This window comes from Culex quinquefasciatus, chromosome 3 (assembly GCF_015732765.1).
Source record: "Culex quinquefasciatus strain JHB chromosome 3, VPISU_Cqui_1.0_pri_paternal, whole genome shotgun sequence".
NCBI lineage: Eukaryota > Metazoa > Arthropoda > Insecta > Diptera > Culicidae > Culex > Culex quinquefasciatus.
In genome coordinates this window covers 36,578,862-36,606,405 of record NC_051863.1, presented here as the reverse complement: position 1 = coordinate 36,606,405, position 27,544 = coordinate 36,578,862, and the positions used below count along the sequence as shown (strand labels likewise).

The 27,544-nt window shown below is 37.2% G+C and overlaps 8 non-coding genes across 8 annotated transcripts; 6 read left to right on the top strand and 2 right to left on the bottom strand.

Moving 5' to 3' along the window:
- The first annotated feature begins 11,436 nt into the window (after nt 1-11,436).
- Trnas-uga lies at nt 11,437-11,518 on the top strand. Its single transcript has one exon. It is a non-coding gene; the product is annotated as a tRNA-Ser (tRNA).
- Nucleotides 11,519-12,037: 519 nt separating this feature from the next.
- Nucleotides 12,038-12,111, top strand: Trnat-agu. The gene has a single exon. It is a non-coding gene; the product is annotated as a tRNA-Thr (tRNA).
- A 4,255-nt stretch (nt 12,112-16,366) lies between these two features.
- On the bottom strand, nt 16,367-16,440 carry Trnat-agu. The gene has a single exon. It is a non-coding gene; the product is annotated as a tRNA-Thr (tRNA).
- A 193-nt stretch (nt 16,441-16,633) lies between these two features.
- On the top strand, nt 16,634-16,707 carry Trnat-agu. Its single transcript has one exon. It is a non-coding gene; the product is annotated as a tRNA-Thr (tRNA).
- Nucleotides 16,708-17,158: 451 nt separating this feature from the next.
- Trnae-uuc lies at nt 17,159-17,230 on the top strand. The gene has a single exon. It is a non-coding gene; the product is annotated as a tRNA-Glu (tRNA).
- Nucleotides 17,231-17,427: 197 nt separating this feature from the next.
- Nucleotides 17,428-17,500, top strand: Trnar-acg. The gene has a single exon. It is a non-coding gene; the product is annotated as a tRNA-Arg (tRNA).
- Nucleotides 17,501-17,641: 141 nt separating this feature from the next.
- Nucleotides 17,642-17,713, bottom strand: Trnaa-ugc. Its single transcript has one exon. It is a non-coding gene; the product is annotated as a tRNA-Ala (tRNA).
- A 220-nt stretch (nt 17,714-17,933) lies between these two features.
- Trnaa-ugc lies at nt 17,934-18,005 on the top strand. The gene has a single exon. It is a non-coding gene; the product is annotated as a tRNA-Ala (tRNA).
- The last annotated feature ends 9,539 nt before the right edge of the window (nt 18,006-27,544 follow it).

The following is a 27,544-nucleotide window of genomic DNA, read 5'->3' as shown; positions in this document are numbered from 1 at the left end:
CACCATAGTCACGGGCATGATTATAATTGTTATTACTATTAATCTATTTCAAAACTAGATTAGATAAAATGGTCGGTCATGGAGTTTCAAAAATCATACTCAAACCATTCTCGAAAATTAATTCTCTCTCCAAATGAATACTAAAAATAAAATAAAAAAATAAAAAAACACAAAAAAGCACCATGATTTTTCTAGCTAAGTGACCCTCTGAATTAAAAAAAAAACGCTTTTGAAATACTGAATGAATTTATTGCCAATAAGATGTTTCTTCATATCAAACTAAAATGTTAAATAACGAGTTGTTGGTGCAGATGCCAAAAATAAGATTGACTAACAGAAACAAACAAAAAATGAAAAGTTCTTTGATTTTAAAACGTTACCTGATTTACGTTATCTCTGACTAATTGTGCTTGAGCTAAATACCATTCAGAAAAGTCAAAGCTTTATTATTGACGTTCGTATATCAATTCAGAAATCAAACAACTCCTTCACAGTTTGCTTCCTGTTTACCAGAGTGATAATATGTCCGTTTTCGCTCCCAAACAAAAACGTGCAAATTTACAGTTTTCCGCACCCCCTAAATATCAAACATCTTGCGGAAAACCTCCGTAACCCCCGGTCATACCGCCATTTAGCAGCATCTCTCATCAAGCGCCCGATCCCCTCGGGGATATCCACTGCCATTGGCCATGGCCCGGATCCTCTCTATATCGAAGAAAACATGCCCAGCGACAACGACACGATGACGAAGGGTCCATGGTTGGTGATGAGCCCGACGACTATCGCCAACTCATTGCTCGCACATACATCACACACACACACACGTATAATTTCGCACACATACAGATGACGAAGAAGAAAGGATGAGATTGAGACGCCGACGACGAAGGATTTCATTTATTTTACAAACATATTTGAAGTAAATCATCACACTATGGGGTACTTTATTTTATTTTATATGCTTCATTTCCCGCCTTTCGTTTCCCAACTTCCCCCCTTTTCCCTTTTTTAATGCCCTTTTTCTCTTCGGGTGGAAACATCCACCAACTCTACAAGTAGTTTTATTTGTGTGTTTGTTTTTGAACGTGAGCGTGTGTGTTTGGCTACCGCCGAGAACTGCAGCAGCAGCAGTTGATTATGGGGCAAACCGAATACGAAAGTGGCATAAGCTTCACCCTAACGTAAACCAGTCAACAGAGTGGTACACACTCACACATTATCCCTAAATGTAGTGACGACAATAAATATAAAATCTATTTTGTGAACCAGCAACTTTAAATCGTGTATGAGAGTTGGAACGAGAGCGATCGAGTTGGTTAGAATGAGAGGGAAACGGGTCGAAAATGAGAGGCTCTCTCTCCTCAATTTGCCGTTGATGGGTTATTACACCAAGCAAAAAAAAAATAAACGAGGGAAAATGGAACGTTCTGCCTATACCATTCCCATGCCGTGCTGCCAAACAGAGGTTCGTCACAGTCATGCATTCTTACCACAATTAGCATTTTGACGTAGGAAAGTCACTTTAAACAGTAAACACCGCACAGCAAAAAAATTCATGACGTGTGTCGTTTTTTTAAAGTTTGACCATGAATAAACAAAACTAGAGACCGAAATGTAAACAATAACAAACACGTTTTGTTTGACGGATCATTTTTTTGGGTTGTCCCGAAGTTTGTTTGAATTTGGTTGCCGGAGTCTCGAGCTATAATAACAAATGTTTACGGAATTAGGGCATATACGTGTGTCAAATGCGTTCTGATCTGAAATCCCTTTGACATGTTGTCGCACTTCCAGCAATTTTCAGGATGTGTCAAGATAGCACGACAAGATTGAAACTTCTTTCATATTAAGAGTGACTACAGTGTACGGAGTTTTTTCGGGTTTATATATCTCAGGATTGAAGCCAAGTTTATGGGATCCAAAAGGAACATGCGACAAGATAGCACCACGGCACCGAGTTATTGTGGCCGGAAAGCCAGCCTGAGGCAGAGCAATCGATAAACTTTCGATAGCCGGGTTCCTCCTCCTGTCCCGGTGCTGCGCGCTGTCAAAGACGACGAAAGAGGACAAAGCCCACTCAGAGGATATCGTTGGGGGCCCCCGAAGGATTGGCCACTTGAAAGGTGGCTCTCTGCTGCTGCTGCTGCTGCTGCTGCTGCTGGTGGAGTTTGACAACACTCTGTTGAATGTTGAATGTACGGCACCACTTTCGGGGGTAATTAAATAAAGCCGGACATGTGGGAAGAGGATTGAATGTTTTCCGGATGAGGTGGGGTGCGGACGGAAAAGGTCACGTGCTTTGCATTCAGGCCGAGGACAATCGGATCGGAATCGAACAACAGTCGTGATTAAACGATGTTTAATTTGATAACGACACGTTGAAACGGAATCAATTTATAAAGTTTGTCCGGAATGGAGGGCAATGTTTGAGTGGGTTATTGTTAAATTGATTGTTACAATAATTTTAAATTGGATGTATCTGGTAATAGAACAATGAGCACAACATTTTGAGCTGGATTGTGCTCATTTGAAAACACGTTGAAAATATTTGACAATTTGTAACTTGAAAACGAACACTGGTTGATTTGATATTTGAAGTTTAAGTCTAGATTTTTCAGCAGGGCAGGGCTGTGACAGTTCGAGCTCGATCATTGTTTGCATCAGAACACTGTGACGAGAAGTTCGTCATTTTTGGGTAAAATTACATTTTTTCACTGGGCCTGGATAGCCTTATAACTTAAAGGACCATTTAAAAATAAGACTCTACAAATGTAAGTTATAATCAGGATTTTTTTCATAAAAAGTGACACATGAGCACTTTCTTAGTTTGTACCCCGTTGGTTGGCCAAAGTCAAAATAAAAAGTGACTAACTGTCACTTTTTACACGGCGCTTACGCACACTATCAAAACAAACGTTTGGTGTCAAACTAAAAAGTGACAACAGTTGGTGTCAAACCATCGGGGTTTGAGTGTAAACTATCTACCAACCAAAATAGTTTAAACATGTTTGAGGAAAATAAACCATCAAACCACAACATTTAACAATAAACAGAAAAAATATGTTTCATGGTTGTTACCCAAATAGTCCCAAAATCCGAAATTAAAATTACGAATATGAAATTGTTCTGATCTTGGTAACCAGTGGTCCAATCTTCACTATGTTGAGATTAAACTGATAACAGGCTCTCGTCACATATATAGTATAAATTGACAACAAATATCATATCTAAAGAAGGTGTTAACTACCCATCAGACTTTTCAACATAAATCCCAAAAACAAATCCGATTAGAACACGTGACTATAGTAATTAAAATCCAAACCTATAATCATCATACGAGCCTAATCAAACACAGCTCGTAACCAGGTTAAAATTTCACCATGTTCCAATTAATCGAAACATAGCACCAGCCAGCGCGTAGTTCGCCGAAAATGTCACCCAATGCCGTGAGCCAATTCCCCGGAATAGCCACCCTCAATCAAACGATAATCAACCTAAAATTGTCAAGTGGTGAACGGTGCCAACGAGCCGCTGTCACCCGCCGGAAAACTCCAAGCTAAAACTCGTGGAAAATATGTCTCAACTTTCACCCACCCTTCGGGAAACCCAACTCCCTTCCCCTCTTCTCTCACTCTGACTCTGTTTTTTTTTTTCTCCACCCAACAGCAGTGGTGGAAGTTGATTTGCCGGCAGCTCATCGCAATTGATATTCTATTTGGCGCAACGGAACTCACTTTTCCAACACATACACGAGTAGGCATATACCCACACCAACATAGCTCACAACAGAGTTGGTGGAATAAATTTCCGAACAGGGTTGACGGGGGTGAAAAGCTCTCCTTGGGGTTGTTTAAAGTTTTTTCCTCTTCTCTGGAGTCGCGCTCTGTTTGCTTTCGGGAAAAGCGCTTTGAATGCCGTGTTTCTTTTTTCCAGAGCAAGGAGGTCTTTGCTGTATATGTTTTTGTTTGCGAAAATCAAATGCTTTTCTTTGGCAACCTTACTTTTTTGAGCAAACAAAGCAGTTTTGCGATAGAAGTATCCATGTTCAAGATGTGAAATTTCCCAAAAAAAGGACAAAACGAAAATAAAATTAAGCTTTTGTCCCTTTTCGAAACTGACGGTAAACGGTCAATGATAGTAAGTTTAAAATTGTCATTTTTTATGTTTATGTTTAGATACTTTAAAATATTAAATCATATTGAATTTTGTCATTTTCTGATATTAAATTTTTCGAAATTTAAATGCATTTTGAATATTTTTCTTTATTCACTTCACTTAATCCGTTTTTCATTAATATTTTATCCTTAAAAAATTTGCAATGAAAATATGTAATTATAATTGTAAGCTTGATATGCATAGTAATGTTTCAAAGAGTGTCATTACTTTTAGAATTTTGGACCAACATTTGAAAATGACGCATAAGCCTTTAACAACTTGAATTTTTTGCAAATTCCGAAACAACAGGTACCACCAAATACATATTTTTTCTGGTTTCTAAATATCTGCCGTAACTCGACTGTTACGAAGATAAGCATTGCAAAACTAATTTAAATCAGTTAACAAGGAGCTACTACACTACAGCAAACACACAAACAAACTCTATTTTTTTACAGTTTGGACATTTGCTTGACACTCGCTTACAGAACAAAATGTACACAGACTAACGTTCCTGCAAACAAACAAAACAGGCAAACTGTCAAAAAAGGCAAGTTTATTTGTTTGTTTGTTTGCCGTAGAGTAAAATCTCCTTAAGTTTTGTCAACAGAATTTTAAAGATTTCGACACTGTATATTTTTTGAGATTCTTCGTCCCTTTTTTCGGTGGCATGGCATCCTTTTAAAAATTTCCCTCTCAATCATTTCTTGGTAAGAACATTTTTTATAGAAAATCATTAATCATTCAACCATTTTGTGTCAAAAAAAGGAAAGCAAATAAAACAAATGTTTTCTTGGTACACTCAAACCCCGATAGTTTGACACCAACTAATGTCAAACGAACGGGGTCACTTTTTAGTTTGACACCCTTCTTACACGGAGTTCACACACACTACCAGACGTGTGCGTAAGCGCCGTGTAAAAAGTGACAGTTTGTCACTTTTTAGTTTGACTTTGACCAACCAACGGGGTACAAACTAAAAAAAGTGTCGAACGAAAAAGTGACCAACCACCGGGGGTTGAGTGTATCTCGTTCAAAATTGGTGGTGATAATTGAATTGAAGCTTAAAGATTAAAATAAAATGAATAAAATACTGTTTACCCTTTGGACATGAGTTTCTCATGTCATTATGCAGATAATATTGCATAAACGTTCTTTTGCTAAACAGTCCAGACTGCCAGGGTGGCCACTTAAATTCTTTTTTCGAATTCCCGACTTTTTCCCGAAAATTTCTAAACCTCAAATAATTGGAATTATTTACCAAAAAAGAAATATGTTAAGAAAATTGTTTACAAAAAGTCGCGAACAAAATTTCAAATTAAATATAAAAAAAGTTCAAATTGGAACTTAAGAACAAATTTGTTTCAAAAAAATGGGACATGCTTCAAATGGAAGCACTCGTTATTTCCAAAAAATGTTAAAACAAGCAAAAAAATAAAAAATAAATGAATTACTTGAAAAATAGTGAGAAAATATGGAACCATGGAGCAATTTTGAACATTATCAAACATTGAGTTTTTAAATACTTGGTTTTAATAAATTTAATCATTCAGCTTAGACTTTAGATAAAAAATGTTTTTATCAAGTTTTCATTTTTTATTTTGATATTTTATTCTGGAAATAAATTTGACAACATTTGAATGCTTTTAATTTTATTTTAAAGAATAGTTCTAGAGTTTTCTTAAAGGTCCTATAAGCTATTGTGTTTCATATGTTTATAGGACCTTCAAAGAAAAGCTCTAGAATTCAATTCAACATAAATTTATATTCAACCTCTTATTTTAGGCGAAAACTAAAAAAACTTCTTAAAATTATTTTTCATGTTTACAATTCAATATTTTTTCATATTAAAAAAGCAAAAAAGGTTGAAAACGAGAAATATTTCGATTTTTTTTTATTGAACTTATGTTTAAGATCAGGGGTGCCCAAAGGTCTAGAATAGAGGGCCAAGTGTCATAAAATAGTCTAGGCCGCAAATATTTTTTGAAGTTTATGTTACTGACCAAAGTCGAGGGGGTGGCAAAAAAGGTATAAAAAATCAAATTACGAGCCATAGTTTCAACATTTTAGTTAAAAAAGTGTTTTAAAATGCATTATACAACTTTCCAGTTGTTTTGTCATCATTAGTTTTCAAAATATGTAAGTATCTACAAAACATTTTTTTTTGCGAAAAATATTTTTTTGCGGTACTGCACATTGGAATTTCACAAAAATCAATACATTTTCAAACAAGCCCAAACATGCTAAATATGATTTTCAATGCAGAAAAAATCATTTTAGATGGTTCTCAGTTGATTGGACATCTATTTTCATGGAAATTTTAAAGTTTTTTTTTGGAAAAATATTTCCCCCGCCTTTTTTCAGACCAATTTGGAAAGGGGGGGGAGAGGGGCTACTTAAACTTTGAAAAATATTTGCAACGGCCTTATTTTAAAAAAATGTTACGTTATTTCAATGTAGAAAACTGTAAAAAATATTTTTCACTTGGTTGTGTTTAATATTCCAGGTTTTTTTTACATTTTGGTCATTTAAAGAACAGAACAGAACAAAACAGAAAATAATATTTACTCAACCATTTTTTTCGTTGTTCTTAAGACGAGTTTAATTTATTTAAACAAAATGAACAAAAAGTTAAAACATATTCAAATTTATCAGCAAATTGAAGACTTTGTAAGCAAGTATGGTTGAAATTCCAAACCTTTTCTGATTTTTGACAAAAACATTTTAAATTTCCTGCTTTTTCCCGATATTGCGGAATTTGGCGAATTCCAAACTTTTCTCGACTTTCCCGACATTCCAGAATTGAGCGGCCACCCTGAAAAAAAAATTCAAAGCCTCGATTATCTGCAGGTTCTATTGAACGAAGTTCGATTATCCGAAGTTCGATTATTCTCTGAGACTTCGGACAAAGATTATTTTTTGCATTTTTGATTTGGTTAAAACTTTGTGTGTTCAATTGCAAACGCTACATTACTTTATCAATATCAAATATCCTTGTGATATCAATGAAAGCTACTTCCAGAAGTACGTAGAGGAGAAAACTTCAACTTTGGCAAAGGGTTCATTACAAATTTCAATTAAACAGACTCTGCATCCGGCTCTCCAGGCCTAACAACAAGTCTAACTTATGCTTAAAACAATTTTTCGAATGATCGATTTAAATTATAGCTGCTTTAGAGGCCAGACAAATGAACATAATTTTTGAGAACATTTTTTATATATTGATTCAAAGGAAAAGCGAAAAGTAAAATTAGAAAAAGCTTATGACACCATAAAAAATTGCAGAATATTAATTGATGAATGTTTTATCCCTTAGCTTTTACGTTTTGCACTGATGTCAAGTGCCAATATTTAAAATTGGTAAAAGATTAAAAAGTCTTAATTTGATTGAAAATGCTTAAATAAGCGTTGCATTGTGCATTTTAAAAGTTTTACCAATGAAATTTTCAATTTAAGTCAATTTTTTTCCCGCATGTTTTAGGAAAATTTTGAAGGTGAGGGGGACAATCAATTAATATAAAATTTGCAATGGCCTAAAGCACCTTTAAAAACAAATCCAGAAACAATCAATGATATTGACCAGCAAAAAAGCCGACTAATGAATTCTACCATCACATTCACGTGCAGTGCATCCCGAAAATGACTTAATTTGATTGCTCTAGCTGGGCGCAGTGACATTCCAATCAAATGGACGGCGGTACCACTACTGTTCAGACCCCGGAGCACTTCAAACGCCACCCGGATATGCTGCTCACGTCCACGTCGTGGTACATTTTCAATCTCATCCGGTGGCCCATAATGTGTGTGTGTGTGATTTGCAAAACATTCGCCCAGACTGGGGCGCCGCCTTTCGATTCTCACACAACAACAAAGGACACCAGGGAAGAGGCACCCTCCTCATTAAACCGACCCACCCCACCCCGTCGACATCAACATAATTTGAGAGCATAATTCTCCTCTTGTTTCCACCGTCCCATTTCAGATCCCTGGCCAAGGATATCCTCGAACGAAACTGTTGAACCACATCACTGTGTGTGTGTTGTTGTTGTTGTTTGCAGGATTGTTTCCCTTTTCTAATATATGGAAACCTGCATTGATTTTTCCTGGTTTCCCACATCAAGCCACATTTTGCATGGCAGGGTTGCCAGATTTTCTTAGGAAGTTATTTTGTCTTCATATTTAATTAATCCTTTAATTAAAGTTGTTATGAAACAGTTTAAAAAAAAGTTTTTTTTTCTTCCAACTCGTAATATTTGGCAACACTGAACCCTATAATTCCTAATAGCCACATTAGAGGCAGTGCCAACAGAGGATTTCCGACGAAATTCACTCAATATTTGCCAGCAGCTACTTTCCTTCATTCACTTGCTCGCTCATTCACTCACGACATGATCCGATCCCAATTTCGCTTTTGTAGAATGTCCTTTCTTCGAACTTCTCGGCATAACTTGAGAGGAAAATAAGAGAGAGGACCGATTGGCCTCACATAAAAACCGAAAAAAAACAAATTTCCCCCTTCTTCCTTCCGTCACAGTCCACAGTATTCGGAAGAGAGTTGGTGGTGAGCCTGCAAGGATAATCGAGTGTCCCAGGCGCTGGTTCTTCCTTTTTGTCACATCCCTCGATTCGGTCCATAAGGGAAGAGAGAAAGAATGAATGAAAAAAAGTCATTTGAAAGAAGAAGTCGAAAAAAAAAGTGTGCTCACATAATTTGACTGCTTTTGCTTTTCCCCTTTTTCTGCGTCACTTTGTTGTACTTTACAGACTTGTCTTTACTCTTTTTCTTTGTTGTAATTCCACCGAAGAAGATATTAAAGCCTCGAGAGAAAAGCAAGAGTTTCATGTTTTGCAACCTTCTCAAACCATCAGCACAGAGAGAGGCACCTTTCTGCACCGGGATTAGGGTTACTAATGCTTGTCCAAAGGGGGTTCTAAATAGGATAAAATTGATATTTGTTGTTAATTTGAATCTAGCTTAACATTTTTAGAAAACATATTTCTTAAACAGCTTTGGAAGAATTTTAATCCAAAGAGTTTGGCTGACCGGACTCGTTGAAAAACAAAACCATGATAGAACTAATCTCTCTTGCGCGAGTTATTAGTGAAATGAGTGCTCAATTGAACTATCAAACTCGATTATCCGAAGGCCTCGGAAAAAAATTTACTTCGAAAATTCGAATCACGAAAAGAAAATTGTTTTCGTTGTCTTATTTTGAATCGACAAGTTTCACCCCTAAACAACTCCAACGTGATTTAGGACATTTAAATCCAAGATGGGGCCCAATATGGCGGTGACGAAATTTTGAAAAATACATTTTGTTATTTATTAGGCAATCCACTACAGTCCAGAATCGATTTTCCGAAGCCTCAATTATCTGAAGCTCGATTATCCGAAGGTTTGACTTCGGATAATCGAATCACGGACAAAAAAAATCGTATTTTTTATTTTCTTACTTTAAACATCAAATTCGAGTTCTGCGACCCCATTTTAGTTTAATTTGAATGGTTGATTGCATATAAAATTAGATAATGCAATTTTTTTTCTATATTTCATAATCGTCATTTTGACCGCAGTCTTGGATTTAAAAATTCTAAATTTCTTTAGAGTAATTTAAGGATCATACTAAAACTCAACAATCAAAAATAAGACAATGAAAAAAAATATTTTTTTCTGATTCGATTATCCGAAGTAAAAGGCCTTCGGATAATCTAGTCAGGACTGTATTCAAAATAGACTAAAACGGGGTCGCAGAAATCGATTTTGATTTTAAAAACAAGAACAAAAAAATCTTCGAATAGTCGAAACTTCGAGTCAGGACTGTATATTATTTTTGGATAAATTTCACGCTCACTTCATATAAACGACCAATGTTTGTAAACAATTTTAAAACAAGTAAAAACTTTATTTGGTTTAGAAATTTTATCCGCTTTATGATTAACAAGTAAAACAATAAAATTTTAAGGAAAAAATGCCCTCTTTCAACATCTGTTCCAGCTTGGTTCCAGCAAAACAGTTTTCTTGACATCATTAGATTAAGAAAAAAAGTTAACGCAACACAAAAGGGCTTTTGTTAATTTGATTTGGTTAACCGCGGTGGATTTTCTTGAAATAATTCGAACTGTCAAAAATCCACCAAAGCATCTACCACATTGATCGCACAAAAATCTGTGGTAGAAAAGTATCCACCGGTAGATGCTTTGGTGGATTTTTGACAGTTCGAATTATTTCGAGAAAATCCACCGCGGTTAACCAAATCAAATTAACAAAAGCCCTAAAAATTTTCTATTCAATTTTGACCTAGCAAAACTGCCTATAGCTCAAAAGTTGGTACTTTTTCCATTAAAACAGAAAAAATAAAGGGAATAAAATGTGTCAAAATCGAGTTTATGTGGTAAAAAGTTAATGAGAAAAAATGGGTAATTATGCGATTTGTTGTGAGTGCGGAGAATGACCCATAATGAAAAACGTTTTTTTTTTGTGATTCGATTATCCGAAGTGAAATTTTCCGAGGACTTTGGCTAATAATTAGTTTTATGTGTATGGGTAATGGTCGATCAACGTTTAATCCATATAAAAAATAATAAAAAAACAATTTGCGTCATATTTCTCAAACGTATTCTTTCTTATAATGCAGCAACCCTATTCTCTCGAACTCCCGTTACCCAACTTTGCGAGCGAACGAAGGAATACGTGACTTTAGTCAAGTTTTGCACAATCTTTGTGCTGTGCCCTTCCGTTTTGACTTGTTGTGGGCGACCGCTTATCCAGTTGAACTTTCCTGGACACAAAGTGTGACAACATTTCCAACTTTTTGATATTTCCATTGTATGGCGCTTGAAAATTGTTAAATATTTAAAACGGAGAAAAAAGAATAATCAATCGACCCATTTACGCGGCAAAATTCCACCATGACATTGTAGCGCTACGCCCCGACCCAAAAAAAACAAATACACCCAAACAAAGCCACAACCCGAAAGTGGAGCCGCTCAAAGCATTTTCATAAACCAATCAACATCAAACCAAACAACTAAATAATAAAACGCGCCACAGTCACAGCCACTTCCGCAAATCCCACCAATTAAATAACCAGCATCAAACACACACGCGAGCGAAATTCTTTACGTCAAACAAACAAAAAAAGAACTCACAAAAGAGAGCAGAGAAAGAGCGGGAACGCGCGTGCACTCTCTCACGCCAACCACAACCGCATCACTGCCTTGCTCACGGCCACTCACGGGCAAAGCCGTCGGTACGGCCGTAAGAAGCCCGACAATCATGTGGCTGTGGTGTCCGAGCGGTTAAGGAGATGGACTTGAAATCCATTGGGTTCTACCCGCACAGGTTCGAATCCTGTCTACAGCGAATAACTTTTTTTTTGTTGGCGGAACGACTCATCGGGATTGGAATGCAGTCGCGCAGTGATTTATAATTCTATTGACATCCGATCATCATGCACCAGGAATGTCTCAAGCAGAGATGCCGGCAACGTGTAATTATGATTGTTTGCGATTTGTCGCACTATCGATTGTTAATGTATCTATTCAAATAGGCCGCGACGCCTCCACCAGGGAAGAACAGCAACAAAAACGTCTTTGTCACGATGGAAGAAGCAACTGTTTAGAACAAAGAGCAGTCGAAACAAAAGTGGATGCTCCCTCTCACTCTAACAGCCGTAACGCGTGCTATTCTCTCAAGGATATATTAAATTGAATGACAGTCGACAAGGAAAGACTGCTCAAATTGTAGGAACATGTGTGTGTGCGGATGTTGTTGCACGTGTTGAGGGCTAATAAAGATGATTAACCTTTGCCGATCAATGTAATTTCGAGTTTGGTAAAGGGTCCAAAATTTTGGAGATCTCTAATCTCGCCACTTTCAAGCGGCGCCGTGGCTTAGTTGGTTAAAGCGCCTGTCTAGTAAACAGGAGATCGTGAGTTCGAATCTCGCCGGAGCCTACGCTACTCGGAATGTCGAGTGAGCGGAAAACTTTTTTACAAAGTTTCTTTGTTTGTTGTATGAGGAGAAAGTGAAAATTGCACATTGTTGATTTGAATAATGTGAGTCTTTTTAACCTTTTTAATGAAAAAAAAAACATCGAAATTTAAATTATAGTCACCATTTAAAAATTCTTCAGAACCAAATCAAGAAACTTATTCATTCAAAATGATATTGGTTTAGGTCGTAGAAGGTGTCCTTCACTCTAGTTGCAATGACTGTCGATGATTCCGAATTTAGGGTCCAGACATAGTAAAGTGTCCTGTCATTCTAGAACGACGAAACAGTCTACTTTTATAACTACCAAAAATTACAGGTTTGAATAGAAACAGTTTTCAAATCTAATGCTGAAAAGTTTTACTTAAAAAAAAACATCTTTTTGCAACTTGCTTCATAAACTACTTATTCGTTGCCTTTTTTATACTGTCGAGCCAAAATGAAGATGTTAAAATATTTAAAAAATGCATTTTGTAATTTTCTAGCTATAATTAACCACTCAAATTTCACTCATATGTTCATGATTCGATTATCCGAAATCCCATACAAACTATCGGGTAAACTTACTTTGGATAATCGGAACCTCTAATAATCGAGGCTTCGGATATTCGAGTCTGGACTGTATAATAATAAAATTTTAGCCATATAGTCTACAGGATAAATTCGGGTGTAAATTTTAAAAAGAACTATAAAGTCGTTTGTAAAACAAATGGGTGATTTTCGGTTTATTTACCTTTTTCAAACAATTGTTTGACTGCTGCGTCCCTTTAAAAAAATCGAAAAATTCTTCTAAAAATTGTATTTCTTAAGATGTTTTTTATGCCTTTTTGGTTGAACATAGTTATTTATTTCATGTAAACCAAAAAAGCTATTGTTCATCATTTACTGGTCCATGCAAATTTTGATACAATTTTGACAGTTGTACTTAAAAAATGCCATTATATTTTTCAGCAATCTCTTTCTTTTACAAATCCATATATTAAAGATCTTTTGAGCAATCACACCAGCCGGTAAAATTATTTTAGCACTGCTGTCAACATTTTTTCAAAGGTTATTACTTTTGCAAAGCATTCAAAATACAATCGAGAAACAATTTTCATATTTTGCAAGAATTTCTCAGCAAGAGTCCAACGAGGTATAACGAGTTGGGTGAATAAGACAAGTGTTGAACAAATCAAGCTTTGCTTTGAATTCAACATTTCTTGCAAATCCGGAAAATGCCTTTCGGATTTTTGGTTGGTTTTTTTTTTCAGTGAAACGTTTTTTCCCACTGGAATGTTACGGAGCTATTACACTACGGCAAACAAACAAACAAACTCGCACTTTTTGACAGTTTGCCAGTTTGTTAGAACAAACGTCAGCCTGCATACATTTTGCCTTGTTTGCGAGTTTGCCGCAAACAAGTTTGCGAAATTTGGCAAACTGTCAAACACGAAAAAGTGCGAGTTTGTTTGTTTGTTTGCGGTAGTGTAATAGCTCCTTTATTTGCTGATAGATATGAGTGACAAGCTCCAAAAACTATTAAAAAGTATTACTTTTCAACATTGAAAGGAGTGCAGAGAAGTATTGTCATTTTGGGTAACTTTATTTTATGAGACTACATTCGATCAACCAGATCCCTAATTAATAAAATAAAATTTTCACAAAAAAATCAATTTTGATCGACGGTCAGTATCCTGACGTGAGCAGGATAGACTCTTTGTTTACATTTCGACTAAGCCCATTTTCATTGATTTGCTTGAATTGTTTGGTAATATATAAATAAATCATAGAAATTTAGTTTTTTTTAGGAAAACATTTATTTTAAATTTCTATGTCTAAAAAGTTCATCAAAACCATTGAAACATAAATTCTAGGCAACTATATTCACAATATTTCACATTTTGAACTTCACTGACCTCCAAAATTTGATTCCAATCCTGACACTGGAAAACGCCGTGCATTGTTGTCACTATTTATATGTAAGAAGTTTTAATCTTGTCGTGCTATCTTGACACAGCCTAAAAAATCGAGACAATGCACAGAATTAGGTTTTACGCCGACTCGATTTGCGGTCGTCGATTTTGTTCGGGGGAATTTGTCGACAATCGACGAATACCATGTAAACAGTGCACACGAGCTGTCAAATGACGTCACGGTGTAAAACCTAATGGCCAGCCAAGCAAAACGTGTTTGTTATTGTTTACATCGCGTGCTCTATTTTTTGTGTATTCAAGGTCATATATGAAAACGGCTTTTTCTCCAAACGTCAAACATCGACAAACAACAAGAGAGCTCGATAACTTCGATGTCTAAACGATGACACAACACAACCAAACGCTAATGTAGTTTTTTTTTAAATTTATTATTATTTTAATCGAGATGTGGGATTATCATAAAAGGGATTGTTCATTAGGTATAAACAAATCATTGTAAGAATTACAATGAATATGAATATAAATTTCAACAAAAAACATTATAGCCACAAGGATTCTAAAATTACAACAAAAATAAGAAAACAATCCCAAACATGCTGCTAAGAAAGAAGCAATCCTTTTCACCTGGAACCTTCCACACTGCCGATATGAAGGGAAACCCCCAGAAAAAAATAGATAAAAAAGGTACCACCTAAACACGGGAGATTATCATCTACTTTTCTGGTAATTTTATTACCCGCACAACATACATCCTAAAACAAGAACGTGCGGTGCTACGGGGTTCGGAGCAGCACTCATCAACTTGACGTTTGCCACGACAAGGGAACCAGTTTCGGGCCTACTTTACGATCCCTCGGGGAAAGGTTCGTGTGTACCTCTTACTCCTTCTCATCCTCCTTTTGCTGGCATTCGCGCCGAAGGACAGTTTGAAGAAGAAATTACATTTGTTGCACATCGGAGCAGGAAGGAGGAAGTTTATAAAAAGGTAAAAAGCACGTTTTTAAATGAAATCTAATAGACAAACTTATTGTTTCCGGTTTGTGCTCGTTTTGGATTTACTCTTTCAATTTCTCTAGTATTGAAAGTACCAAAGGTCGCGGTCCCGCTTCCGTTCAGAAACGACCAGCTGGGAGTCGCCGGCCATTATTGAACCTTCAATTTTGGGCCTACTGACTCTGGGGATGGGACCATCTGGTGACAATGACATTGGTGGTGGCTGTGCCATAAAATCAATCCAATTAAGTCAGCTGCAGGTAGTAAACCGGCCAACCCTGTCGGCGTATCATTTTCATAAATATGGTCATCGATTGGGCACAAGTCATCCCAAGACCATGGAAAAGGGTTGAACAGAAGCAGGTGCACGGGCTTGACAATAACAACAATAATTTTGGGAGTTGTGGCTCGCTTCCAGATAATTTGGGGCTTTTCTATTTTGCTTATGGCAGTATTTGATTAAATATTCTGGGTAGTTAGTTGAGATGAGTTTCCTGCTGAACAAAGGCTTCTGAATTCCTGTGAAAATCTAAATTAAGTTCACGGGAAAATATTCGATTGCGATATTATTCGTAAAAGACAATTTGTCATTCCGTAAACTTTTACAAAATTAACCATGATTTAGGTTTTTAGACGATTCAGTACCTCAAAATTTTTATACATATTAATACAGTTTTTGTACAAACTCAAAAGCTTTTAATTACTCACTTGAAATTTATCAACCTTGTTTTACCCGTTATCGGATCTTAATTTAGCTCAAATAACGGCATAACCATCGATCTGAAGTACTTGCAGCAGGTGGAAGTGAAAGGTTCTTTCTTTGTCTCCCATTATTATTATTTTTTTTGTTATCCCCTCATCAACCGTCATCCCCTTCTGGTGGACTGCGATTCCGTTGTCCCCTTAAAGCCCACCAGAAAAGACGCGTACCTTCACCCTTGTGCAACACGTGTGTCCCTGCCCAATTACCCTTGACATGGTCAGGTTGCCCCCCAAAAATTATCCAGGCACCCAGTCCTTGAACTTGCACATGGAGGGTAACACTCGCGTGCGCTGCAAAATTTAAATTACTGATAACAACCGACCCAACTTCCCACCGATTACCTCTGGGCACGGTTGTCACCTGTTCACCTGGTGATGCGGTGCACAACACCTTTCGCGACGGGACACGTGTGATGACAAGTGGGTTTGAGAAACGAGAATGACTTAATGTCGACTCGAGTTAGCTGCGATGGATTGACTTTCAAAACATTCAACAAAACTACGAAGAAAAAAAGTTTGTCAGATGTCAACACTGAGAGACATCCGTAGGCTCCGGCGAGATTCGAACTCACGATCTCCTGTTTACTAGACAGGCGCTTTAACCAACTAAGCCACGGCGCCACTTGGCAGCAGTGCAAAACTGACCGCGTCAGATCGTTACGTCAGGGGTCGAGGGCACAAACACACCTAGAGCGAGAGACAAACGTAACAGTTGAAACATGCGACACCACTACCATCAAAGAAAGCGGTTGTGTTAGCTTTCATGACAAGGAAGGTAGCAACGGATGGGCTTTGAACAGCCATCTACACATGTGGCGCCGTGGCTTAGTTGGTTAAAGCGCCTGTCTAGTAAACAGGAGATCGTGAGTTCGAATCTCGCCGGAGCCTTCGGTTACTCGCACGTTGAAGTAACTGGATAATTTTTTATGTTCTTCTGGAAGCGATACATGCAAGAACAAATCTTTTATATTTCTTTTTTCTAGTTTGATAACATTATTGAGCACTTTCATTTCTACTTGTCAACGATCATACCAAGTTAAAAACACAAATTATCGTCCAATCACCGAAGTGGAGCTAACATATCTTTATCATGTTGAATTTTTCGGCCAAACCTATTGGAAGATTATTATGAGATACGTGATTCTAATCAAGATTTTCATAAGATACGGAACTGTCAAAATTCACTTCACAACACACTTTCCAGCTAAATGATAGAATATTGCAATTTACCAGTAAGAACGCAAGCAAATCTTAACGAGGTCAAGTTGAAATCTTATTGGACTTAGTTTTTTAAAAAATTGGCCCTCCAGGCGGTTTGTAGACAACAGTTTACATAACATCCCATATGGTCTAGTGGCTAGGATATCTGGCTTTCACCCAGAAGGCCCGGGTTCGATTCCCGGTATGGGAAATTTTTTTGATCTCTTTCAATATTATAGCTTCGGTGATTACTTGGTTAATTTTGAATTTAGAAATGCATAAGATTAGTGAACCTGTTTACTGTCCAATAATAATAACAGAATTATTTTACTCGTGCAATAACCGAATAAACGACTTAAGTTCTGCCACGTGGCATGCGAATCTCTGCTGAAACACCTCACTCAGCAAGGTCCTGTGGCGCAATGGATAACGCGTCTGACTACGGATCAGAAGATTCCAGGTTCGACTCCTGGCAGGATCGCGGCAATCTTTTTTGCATCGCTTCAGAGCAGTTAAATTCTACGAAAACTTCAGTTTAAGGTGGGGTAGTTAACAAAAAGGAAAGGGTAAAAATATGATTTACCGTGTTTCAGAACCGTCTTAACATTTATCAAAAAAGTATTGGAGATACCGGGGATCGAACCCGGGGCCTTTCACATGCAAAGCGAACGCTCTACCACTGAGCTATATCCCCTGCCATGCTAAAATGGCGGCCAGACGCCATTTTTCAATCATATTTGGAAAATTAACCATACCATTGCACATTTGAAAAAAAAAAATCATGTCTATGTGTAATTGCATATAAAACCTTGATTGTGGATAAATTTACAACAAATTATTGATAACAATAAAATTTAACTTTTAATTAAGTACCGGCTGGCCGCTTCGCCTCTGGGCGGCCATTTAATCACGAGGGGGATATAGCTCAGTGGTAGAGCGTTCGCTTTGCATGTGAAAGGCCCCGGGTTCGATCCCCGGTATCTCCAGGAAATTTCTTTTTAAATTTTTAGAATCAGCCAGCGTTCATCTGTTTCAATGTTCGCTGATCAAGAAAGCTGATCGTATTCACTGGTCGAAATTTCAAACTTACAATAAGAATAAAAGAATTCACAATAAGAATCATGTAATTTACAACAGGAGTGAACAAAAAGAAAAAGTGAGAACTGAGTATAGGTCGATTATTCTTGTTCTGTGACCTAATTTTAGTGGTTGATTCTGCATTTTCTCAATATTACATATTTCATCACCGCCATCTTCGATTTGAACATTCCCGAAGACACCATATTTTTAGAAATTTGGAATTTGGCCTAGTGATGGGTCAATCTTTGATTTCAGGAGGTAGCTCCGAGAAAACCCGGATTTGGACCACCCTAGTAATGGGGTCACATTCAAACTCGACATTAAAAAAGAAGACAACGAAAAAACAATTCTTTAGATCTCGGGTTAGTTTTCAAAAAGCCGTAAGAGCCACCGTGACCTCTGACACTAATTTTCGTTTTTCTCGAAAATGAAATAAAATTTAATTTATTTTAAACATGGGGCACTTGAACGACGTGTAGATGAACAATCTCGAGCATTTTTGATATTGGTTTTTCGTAAGTAGGTCGAATACCGATGCAAAAAGGGCTTTGTTTACCAATGGCTCTTACGGTTTTTTAAAACTAATCCGAGAGATGATTCGATTATCCGGGTTGAATAATTCTCAAGTCTGGACCCCTTTTAACCAAGAAACGACCAAGTTTTACGAACTTTATCGTGTGTGATCATGTTTGCGATTGAGACATTTTATATATTTTTTTTATTTGATTGCTAAATTGTTTAATTGTGACAAGAGCCTGTAAGTTAACCCAGGAATATTGACTTACCGAGATAGACCGCTTTCTTAAACCAGTCACTTTCCAATTTCAATTCACTAGCTAACTTCACTATCTATACAACAACATCCTAATAAATATTATTTTCCACCTGCTTGGTATTTTAGGTGTTAAAAAGCATCCAGAGCATGTGTCTGCAAGAAAACCACGATTAAGACTCTGGGATATCAGTTCACCGGTCAAATAAACGTCTAGCACGCCAAAAAAGCATCACTTTAGTATGTTCGAAGATATTTTAAAATTTACAAAACTGAAATAATTCTCTCAAACGCGTGAATTCTGTCCCGATTCAGTTGCCAACTGAATTTTCAACTGCTCTAAGCAAACGTCTGATGAAAAGCGCGCTTCTTTTTCTGTCAATTTTCCGCCAGATGTCATTGCGGGCATAGACTAATTATATATAGATACGCCACTCCGCTGTTGGGGCTGGTGACGCTACCGCCACGCCATAATTCCCCCTGGTGGCAATTCACAGGCGCTAATTTTGCTTTGGAAATTTGCCTGTGCATGGAGACACAGACAAACGTTACTGTGATGAAAACCATACCCTCATTTTAGTCTTAGCAACTGATGCCTTTAAACTTTGTTTATTAACTGTCATAACTCCCGCGACATTGCTCGAGTTTTTTTTGCTTCCCACGAGTTTTGTTTTTAACCGGAGAATAATTTGTTCGCACCGCCGTAAAAGCAACTTCCACCGGGGAATTTTTGAGTGAAGCCGCCTGGTCGCCCACAGCCGTGCTTTTAGTGGGGGCGCCTGGTGGTTCGAGTACGGTGGACCAACTCGCCTCTGTGAGGTGCTGACCGCGTGGAGGAATCGCGTCGAGGAATAGTGAACCTTTTCGCCGATTGTGTGCTGCACGCGTCGAGGAATCCCTCACTCGCCTCTGGATCGGCCTTGGGACGTGTCGGGTGAGGTGTTGACCGCATGGAGGAATCGCCTGGTCGAAGAATCGCGTCGAGGAATAGCGAACCATTTCGCCGCTCGTGTGCCGCATGCATCGAGAAATCCCCACCGGCGACCGTGCCGTGGGGGCGCCTGGTGATTCGAGTACGTGTCGAGAGAGGTGCTGATCGTGACTTCTTTCTAAGTCTTCGCGTAGCGTATCACGAAATGGCATATCGACATTGCTTTTTCCCCGGATGTTCGACCCGCTCTTTTGGACCGAGTACAAAAACGTTTTTCAGAGTGTTCACGAAAAACAGGTACTGTTTTATACTTTTTATTCATTGCTCTGTTTTTAAAATTTTTCCGTTTTTGCAGGTACCGGGATATGGAGGCATGGAAGTCTATCTGTGGGGTGAAGGATTTTCCCAAAAATGCCGTTATCTGCAGTGCTCATTTTCTGGATACCGACTTTGTCAACCCTCGCTGCCATACCCAATTATTTTTTTTCAAATTCTGTATGTATTATTTTCTGTTTCACTCTTTATTTCTAAAATATTGAAAATTCTGCATGCCATGGAAAAGTAATTATGGGTCATTTCGTGCCAACTGGCACAAGGTCTGGATCAAGGTCAAATTTGGTGGAGCTGTTGATACTATCAAAATATGTTAGAATCCCGATTTTGAATCAAATTGGACCACCTTTTTTTTGGCACCGCCCCAAAGTTTTGCGATTTTCGTTTTTTTTTTTCAAAAACCTCTTTTTTCAAACGGCCATAACTCGGAAACAAAAAATGATAGAGATAAAATTTAAAGCTGTTTGCCTTCCTCACCTCAATGATTCTTTATTCGATCTCGTAGACCTACCTTCACGTATAGGGGAGAGTGGGGAGACTTGATCCCCGGGGACACTTGATCCCAAGCCTGTATCTCGTCAGCATGTGGGTAAAACAATTAGCTTTGTTCTAGAAAGTCGTGCGAAATTAACTAAAACTCATTGTATAAAACAAAGAAAAAAATTAAAAAATGTTTAGATTCAGTTACACACATTTTTCTAAAACGAGCTGCAAAAAACTTCCAAGAGATCTTTTTTTTCTTTGTGTTGATATGTATAGAAAACACTCAAAAATTATTCAAAAAAATATGTTTTATACATGAATTGTTTGATAAACTTATCAACTCCAAAACCCTTACGCATTTGATGTTAAATTTATCGTCATACTATTTTTACAATCAATTGTTTAAAAAAGTGCGTTTAGGGAGACTTGATCCCTGCATTTTTACAGTCACTGGAATCAGCCTCAAGATTAATTAATTGAGCTGGGTTTTCAAACATAGTTTCCTTTAGTATAGTTGTACATAACTTACTGCAGTTTGAATCATTTTTCAAAAGTTTCGTAAACAAAAATTTCCAGCTTTTGTAAACATGCTTAATTTTGGTCTAAAAAATAATATTTTAAGTTTTTAAATATTTAACATAATAAACTTGTTATATTTTGAACACAAACGTACAGGTTTTATGTGAAATTGCTGTAACTTATAGAAAATTAAAAGTTTGGATGAATAAGAAACATTTTGCTTAAGATTTCTTCAAAATGTTCGGCATGATTCGAAGAGTTCATCTGATGAAATACCCTTATTAGCCAAACATAGATGAATGTTTAAGCTTTCATTTCATGCAAAAAGTTTATAGTTTTGTGAGAAATTGACAGAGTTATGTGCGATACAAAAAAAGGGGATCAAGTCTCCCCACTCTCCCCTACCTATCGACTCAGAATCAAATTCTGAACAAATGTCTGTGCGTGTAAGTCCGTGCACCGAAAAATATGCACACGATTATCTCCGGACTGGCTGAACCGATTTGGACCGTTTTGGTCTCATTCGATCCGTCTTGGGGTCCCACAAGACCATAGTTAATATTATGAAGTTAAGAAAAGTACTTCAAAAGTTATGCTAAAAAAACGATTTCGAATAAAGTCCGGAAGATTGTAAAAAGGGTGGTTTTTGTAAGAAACACTTAAGTGTTATTTATACACTTTTTTGAGGTCGGATCTCAAATATTTTGATGAAAAAGTTGTCCGGATCTATCATGCGACCCATCGTTGGATAGGTAAAAAAAAAGATTGTTGATCTGACAACCCTATCAAAAGTTATCAAGTACTTTAATGTTTTGATATACTTTTTTTGAGGCCGGATCTCAGATATTTTTTGAGACTGTGTAGTGTATTCACTTTATGAATGCGAGGAAGGCACCAACTACCTGAAGGTGGATTAAGTAACGTTTTCAAAGGAAATTGGACGCTGAATCATATCAAATGAATCGCGTGGTAGGTAAATTCTGCACCTGCTTGCTTATTAAAAAGTTATCTCAAAAGATTTCAATTATCCCAACTATCGAAAAATAGATTCTTTTGTAAAATCGTCTGGGGAACACGATGGTGAAGTTTTATTCAAAATTTATTCGCATGTATATAAAAAAAATGCGTGTAAAGTTTTCAGTTGCACAAAAATTACGAAAATCGCAAAACTTTGGGGATCTCTATAATGCGACCCATCGTTGGATAGGTAATCAAAAGACCTTTCCAAGCCCAAAAGATTGAAGATCTGACAACCCTATCAAAAGTTATAAGTACTTTAGAGTTTTAAATAAACTTTTTTTGAGGCCGGATCTCAGATATTTTGATAAAATTATGCGAGGAAGCCACCAACCACCTAAAGGTGGATTAAGCAACGTTTTTTTTATTTTTTTTTCTTGTTTTCGATTACTGAAAATCATGAAATTCAAACTTCTAACGATTTATGTTATTCTCAATTCAACTTTTAGACTAAAACTCTCTGCAATCCCTTCACCATATCGGAACGACCAACTCGATTATCCCACATCGTGCAGTAACCAGCCTCCGGAACTCTCAGCGGAAATTACGACAAGACTGATTGTGGACACCCTTTGCACACCGTGTGCATTGATGATTACGGAGAAGTTTTTCAACATGCTCATCTGCGGGAAGCTCAGGACGATGAATGACCAGTTCAAGGCAAACATGGAACAGAAAAAGAAAAGCCGTAGAGATGAAAAGTCAAAAAAACTTAACATATCCCGCTTGTCGCAGTTATATGAGGATTCATCTTTGATGCATCATGAGACCAAAAAGAAGAAGAAGACGTTTTAATTTCACGTGTTTTCAACAACTTGCATTCTCTCCATGTAACTTTTTTTTCGTTTATTCAAACTGATTTTTTTTTTTGAATTTTTGAATTACTTGATTTGCTGATTAACAGATAACCTCCTTCTTTCCATTCAAATCCGTTTTAAAACATCATTAAAAATATTGTGCAATAAATAAAATACACTTAAAGATTAAAGGTTTAAAGCATATTTCATTTATCAAATATTTGTTATAAAAAAAGCAGAAACGAACCTTCACATTGTTTTCAGCACGACCGGCTTATGCAAGTAGGACAGCACAGCAGCTACCTTCTCATTGCACCGAAAGGAAATAAATATCTCAAAATCTGCAACAGCGGATTTGCTGCAGAAAATGTCACATTTTGTAACATTTTTTGCAGCAAGCCCGTAGATCATTTTTGCCCGCGTGTAAACATGTCAGCGATCTGCAGTTCTCACAAACACAACACTCCAAAGAGAAGAATATGTTGGTGCTCTTTCACACAAAAAATATCAAGCGTCTTTGGCGCGTTGGTAGCGCGTCGGATCAATAACCAAAAAGTTGGTGGTTCAATCCTCGCTCTGTTAATGTTTTTTTTTGTGAAGTACAACCAAAAAGCCGTCGGTAATGTCGATAATTGTCGGTAACGGGCAAAAATGTCATAGCCCTATATCGCAAAAAATGCATGAGGACAGTTTTCATGCAGATTCTGATATACTTTCATGCCGCCATGCATCACAATAATGCGACCGCCGTTTGGGTGTGCTAAGCAAATGCATCCAGATGGTAAAAAATCGCCAGTTGTGTTGGTCCGAGCTGAAATTTGTACCCCGATCTACGGCTTACAAGGCGGATGTGTTACCACTAGGCTACTTGGCTTGGTATTTTACAATACCTTTGCCTTAATTTATTGTACAGAGAAACCTCTTTTTACGTGAAGTCGTTACGCTTTTTGTTTGGTCGATTTCTCTTAAACCATACAATATTTGTGCAAGTTTTAAAAGGCGTTTTGTTGATCTGAACAAAACCTACAAATTGCTTTTCAAAGATTTCAAAAATGTTGTATGGCCAATAAAAATGCGTTACGTCTATGCGTAAAAGGAGGTTTCTCTGTAAAACGATGAAAAAATAATTTGAATTTGCTTTACCATTCATTGTAACGTACGGTCATACAAGCCGCTAGCCGAATGAATTTACCAGAAAAACGAGTATGAATATGGCTTTGTGCTGTGTGGAAAACAAATAGCAGACATTTCCACAAAACACTCAGTTGACTCAAAATTTCGCATTTCAGTGACACTAGGCATTGAAAAATCATTGATAACAATGAAAATTTACAATTTATTTATTATAAAACAAATATTATATAAAACAGCATTTATATTTAATTAAGATAGATAATTAAAAAACTAAATTAACCACCTATGTGGTTGGAACCTTCCTCACAACAGTGGCTGTACACAAGTTTCATCTATTTTTTAGATCCGGCATCCAAAAAGTACATAAATATCACTTAAGTGGTCATAACTCGAGACAGGGTTGCCAGATCTTCAATGTTTTAGACTCGTTGGAAAGGTTTTTTGATAATCTAACCAACGATGGGTCAGATGATGGACCCGGACATAGTATACATACATTTAAGTGAGATCCGGCTTCAAAAAAGTATATCAATTACACTTAAGTGACCATATCTCGAGACAGGTTTGCCAGATTTTCAATGTTTTGGACACGTTGGAAAGGTCTTTTGATAACCTAACCAACGATGGGTCGGATGATGGACCCGTACATAGTTTACATACATTTAAGTGAGATCCAAATATATGTGAAAACACATTTTTATACATAACTTTTGAACTACTTATCGAAACTTCAATCTGTATAAAACTCGATCTATGGGACCCTAAATCAAGTCGAATGCAACAAGTTCGGGTCAAATCGGTTCAGCCAGTACCGAGAAACATGAGCTAGTTTGTTGGTCACATACATACATACACACACACATACACACAGACATTTGTTCAGTTTTCGGTTCTGAGTCGATATGTATACATGAAGGTTGGTCTACGACGTTTTTTTACGAAGTTCATTTTTAGAGCAGGATTAAAGCCTTACCTCAGTGAGGAAGGCAAAACATTGAATAGAAAAATATCAAAGACAAAATATCAATTTTTAAAGCTACCTATGTGACTTTGTTCATTTTTCTACTTCAATCTAATTTGTCATGTAGGCCTACAGGGCAAAATCAAACGTTGTAAGAATTTTGGTATAGAAAAATCGAAAAAAGCAAAAAAACAGCGAATGGCAATAAATAATTCCGTAGGCATATAGTGCATGAAATTCCCTAACCTATGGAGGCTGTTGCAAAAAGATATTAAGGATTTCAAAAATCAATTTTTAACAGAAAATAGGCAAAAGCTAACCAGTCCTGGACGTTTATGGCAATACTTCAAAAGACCTTTCAAATGCAACTAAGAGGGTTGGAATTGATGTTTACGAAAAGAAGTTTTACGAAAATGCGATCAGTGTTAAGATTTTTCGAAATTATCGAACCTCAAACATCAAATCCCGTTTTACCCCAAATCCCTTTGTCGTTGAGGGCTAGAATTTGGAAAGAGTTCATCTCTTGTATAGACAAACAAATGCTGAAAGACGGAGCACCTCGAAACGACCTGTTTCACACGGACGATAAACGCGCAAATGTGGCGTAAACTATTCTTTTAGCATATGTTTTTTAAATCACTTTAAAAATTAACATAAAACAAACAAGAAGAAAACAGAGTTCCCAAAATCGTGAACAAGCGTTCATGAAAATGGGAACCACAAACAAAGTGTTCAAATCCTATGGTATGATTTTGAAAAAACGTACCACGATTTTAGGAACTCATATTTCCCCGTGTAACGTGCCAGCCATCGCTACAGAAAACCCAAATTTAGCCAGCAGGGCCCAAATGCTGGGTACACTAGGTCTATGTCCTTTCTTAAGCCCAAAGCCCGGGATATGCTGGGACACTTTTGATACTAATGTTTTATTAATTGAACTGGAAGTTGCTGCAAAACAGAACTGGAGTAATTCATGGCAACATAGTCGCTTCCCAACAATACTTGGCTGGCGCGCTCAGGCAGAGTAGATCATGTAACACGCTGCTGATATTCTTCATCCAGCGCGCAGGAATGTCGCCTGAATTTTGGTACGGGGGAGGAGCCTTCCAGCGCGTCCCAAATATGGAGCCCGATAACCCAACTGCTGAAAAAAAGAGACAAAATCCACCACCATCACACCGAACTAAATGTTGAAGCGTTCCGTCAAATATTAAATCACACAAAAACGAGTTGGATGGTAAGCACACGGCGGTTTTGAATCGCCGACGCACAATTTTTAATTCGCCGGCGAAATAGACCACATCCGTGGCCTCTACTCGGGATAGTTCGATTACGGCCGCGAAAATCAATCAAGCAAGCAAAGTGAATGACATTAGCCGATGTCAAAAGCAAAACAAACTTTGACCGGTCACAGAGCTCTATGATTCGTTTAACCAAATTAGTACCTGTAACTTGACTGTGGTGGCGCTCGGAGCGCTAAAGGGGTGTCGCCAACTGGATGTATGGCAAAATCCTGAAGTGAGACATCTAGGTAATTAATAATCTATGTTGCGGGCGACGAGCCAGAGCTGCCAGTTCTGTGGGATTATTTCGAAATATCTGCAGCTTGTGTGCTGGCAATAGAGTTATCTACGTGCGCATGTATTGCGTGTTTGTACACGAAGGGTTTTTAGGTTAAAATTTGTACCCGCCAGCAAAAACAAATGGTAAGCTAGTGTGCGTGAGATCGGGCTTAGATAGCTCTATGCCTCGAAACGTGGTACAGAGTGATTTCGCTAATTCAAATAGAATGAGTGAATCCAATTTGGGTCCTAAAATGAAGCTTGGATTGCTGATATTATTGTTTACAGCGATAAAGCTTATTTTTCTGAGTACAATGACCCTTTGTACGACCACAATGAGTTTAAAATGGATTTTTAAATCAATTTTGAAAAATTAACCTCGCGGTCCTTCTTGACAGAAAAGCTCCTACTTGACAGCTCGTTCCAAGGGGACCATAGTTGATCCATCGAAAAAATGTTGTCTTGTCATAATTTTTTTGCATTAAAATGAAAAAAAGTGATCAGAAATGGTTTTTGATCATGTTTTTTACCGTTGTACATAAAAATTGGCATAGGGCTTTAGTACCCAATTCGCTGATTAGAACGTCTGACAACTGTCAAAAGCTTGAAACCACGCATGGTATGTAGATTAGATAAGGTAAGGTGGGAATTGGATACTAAAGCCCTATGCAAATGTTTATGCACAACGGTTAAAACACGATTAAAAACCGTTTCTGATCACTTTCATTTTAATGCAATTTTTTTTGACAAGACAACATTTTTTCGATGGATCAACTATGGTCCCCTTGGAACGAGCTGTCAAGTAGGAGCTTTTCTGTCAAGAAGGACCGCGAGGTTAATTTTTCAAAATTGATTTAATAATCCATTTTAAACTCTTTGTGGTCGTACAAAGGGTCATTGTACTCAAGAAAAAAAACTTTATCGCTGTAAATAATA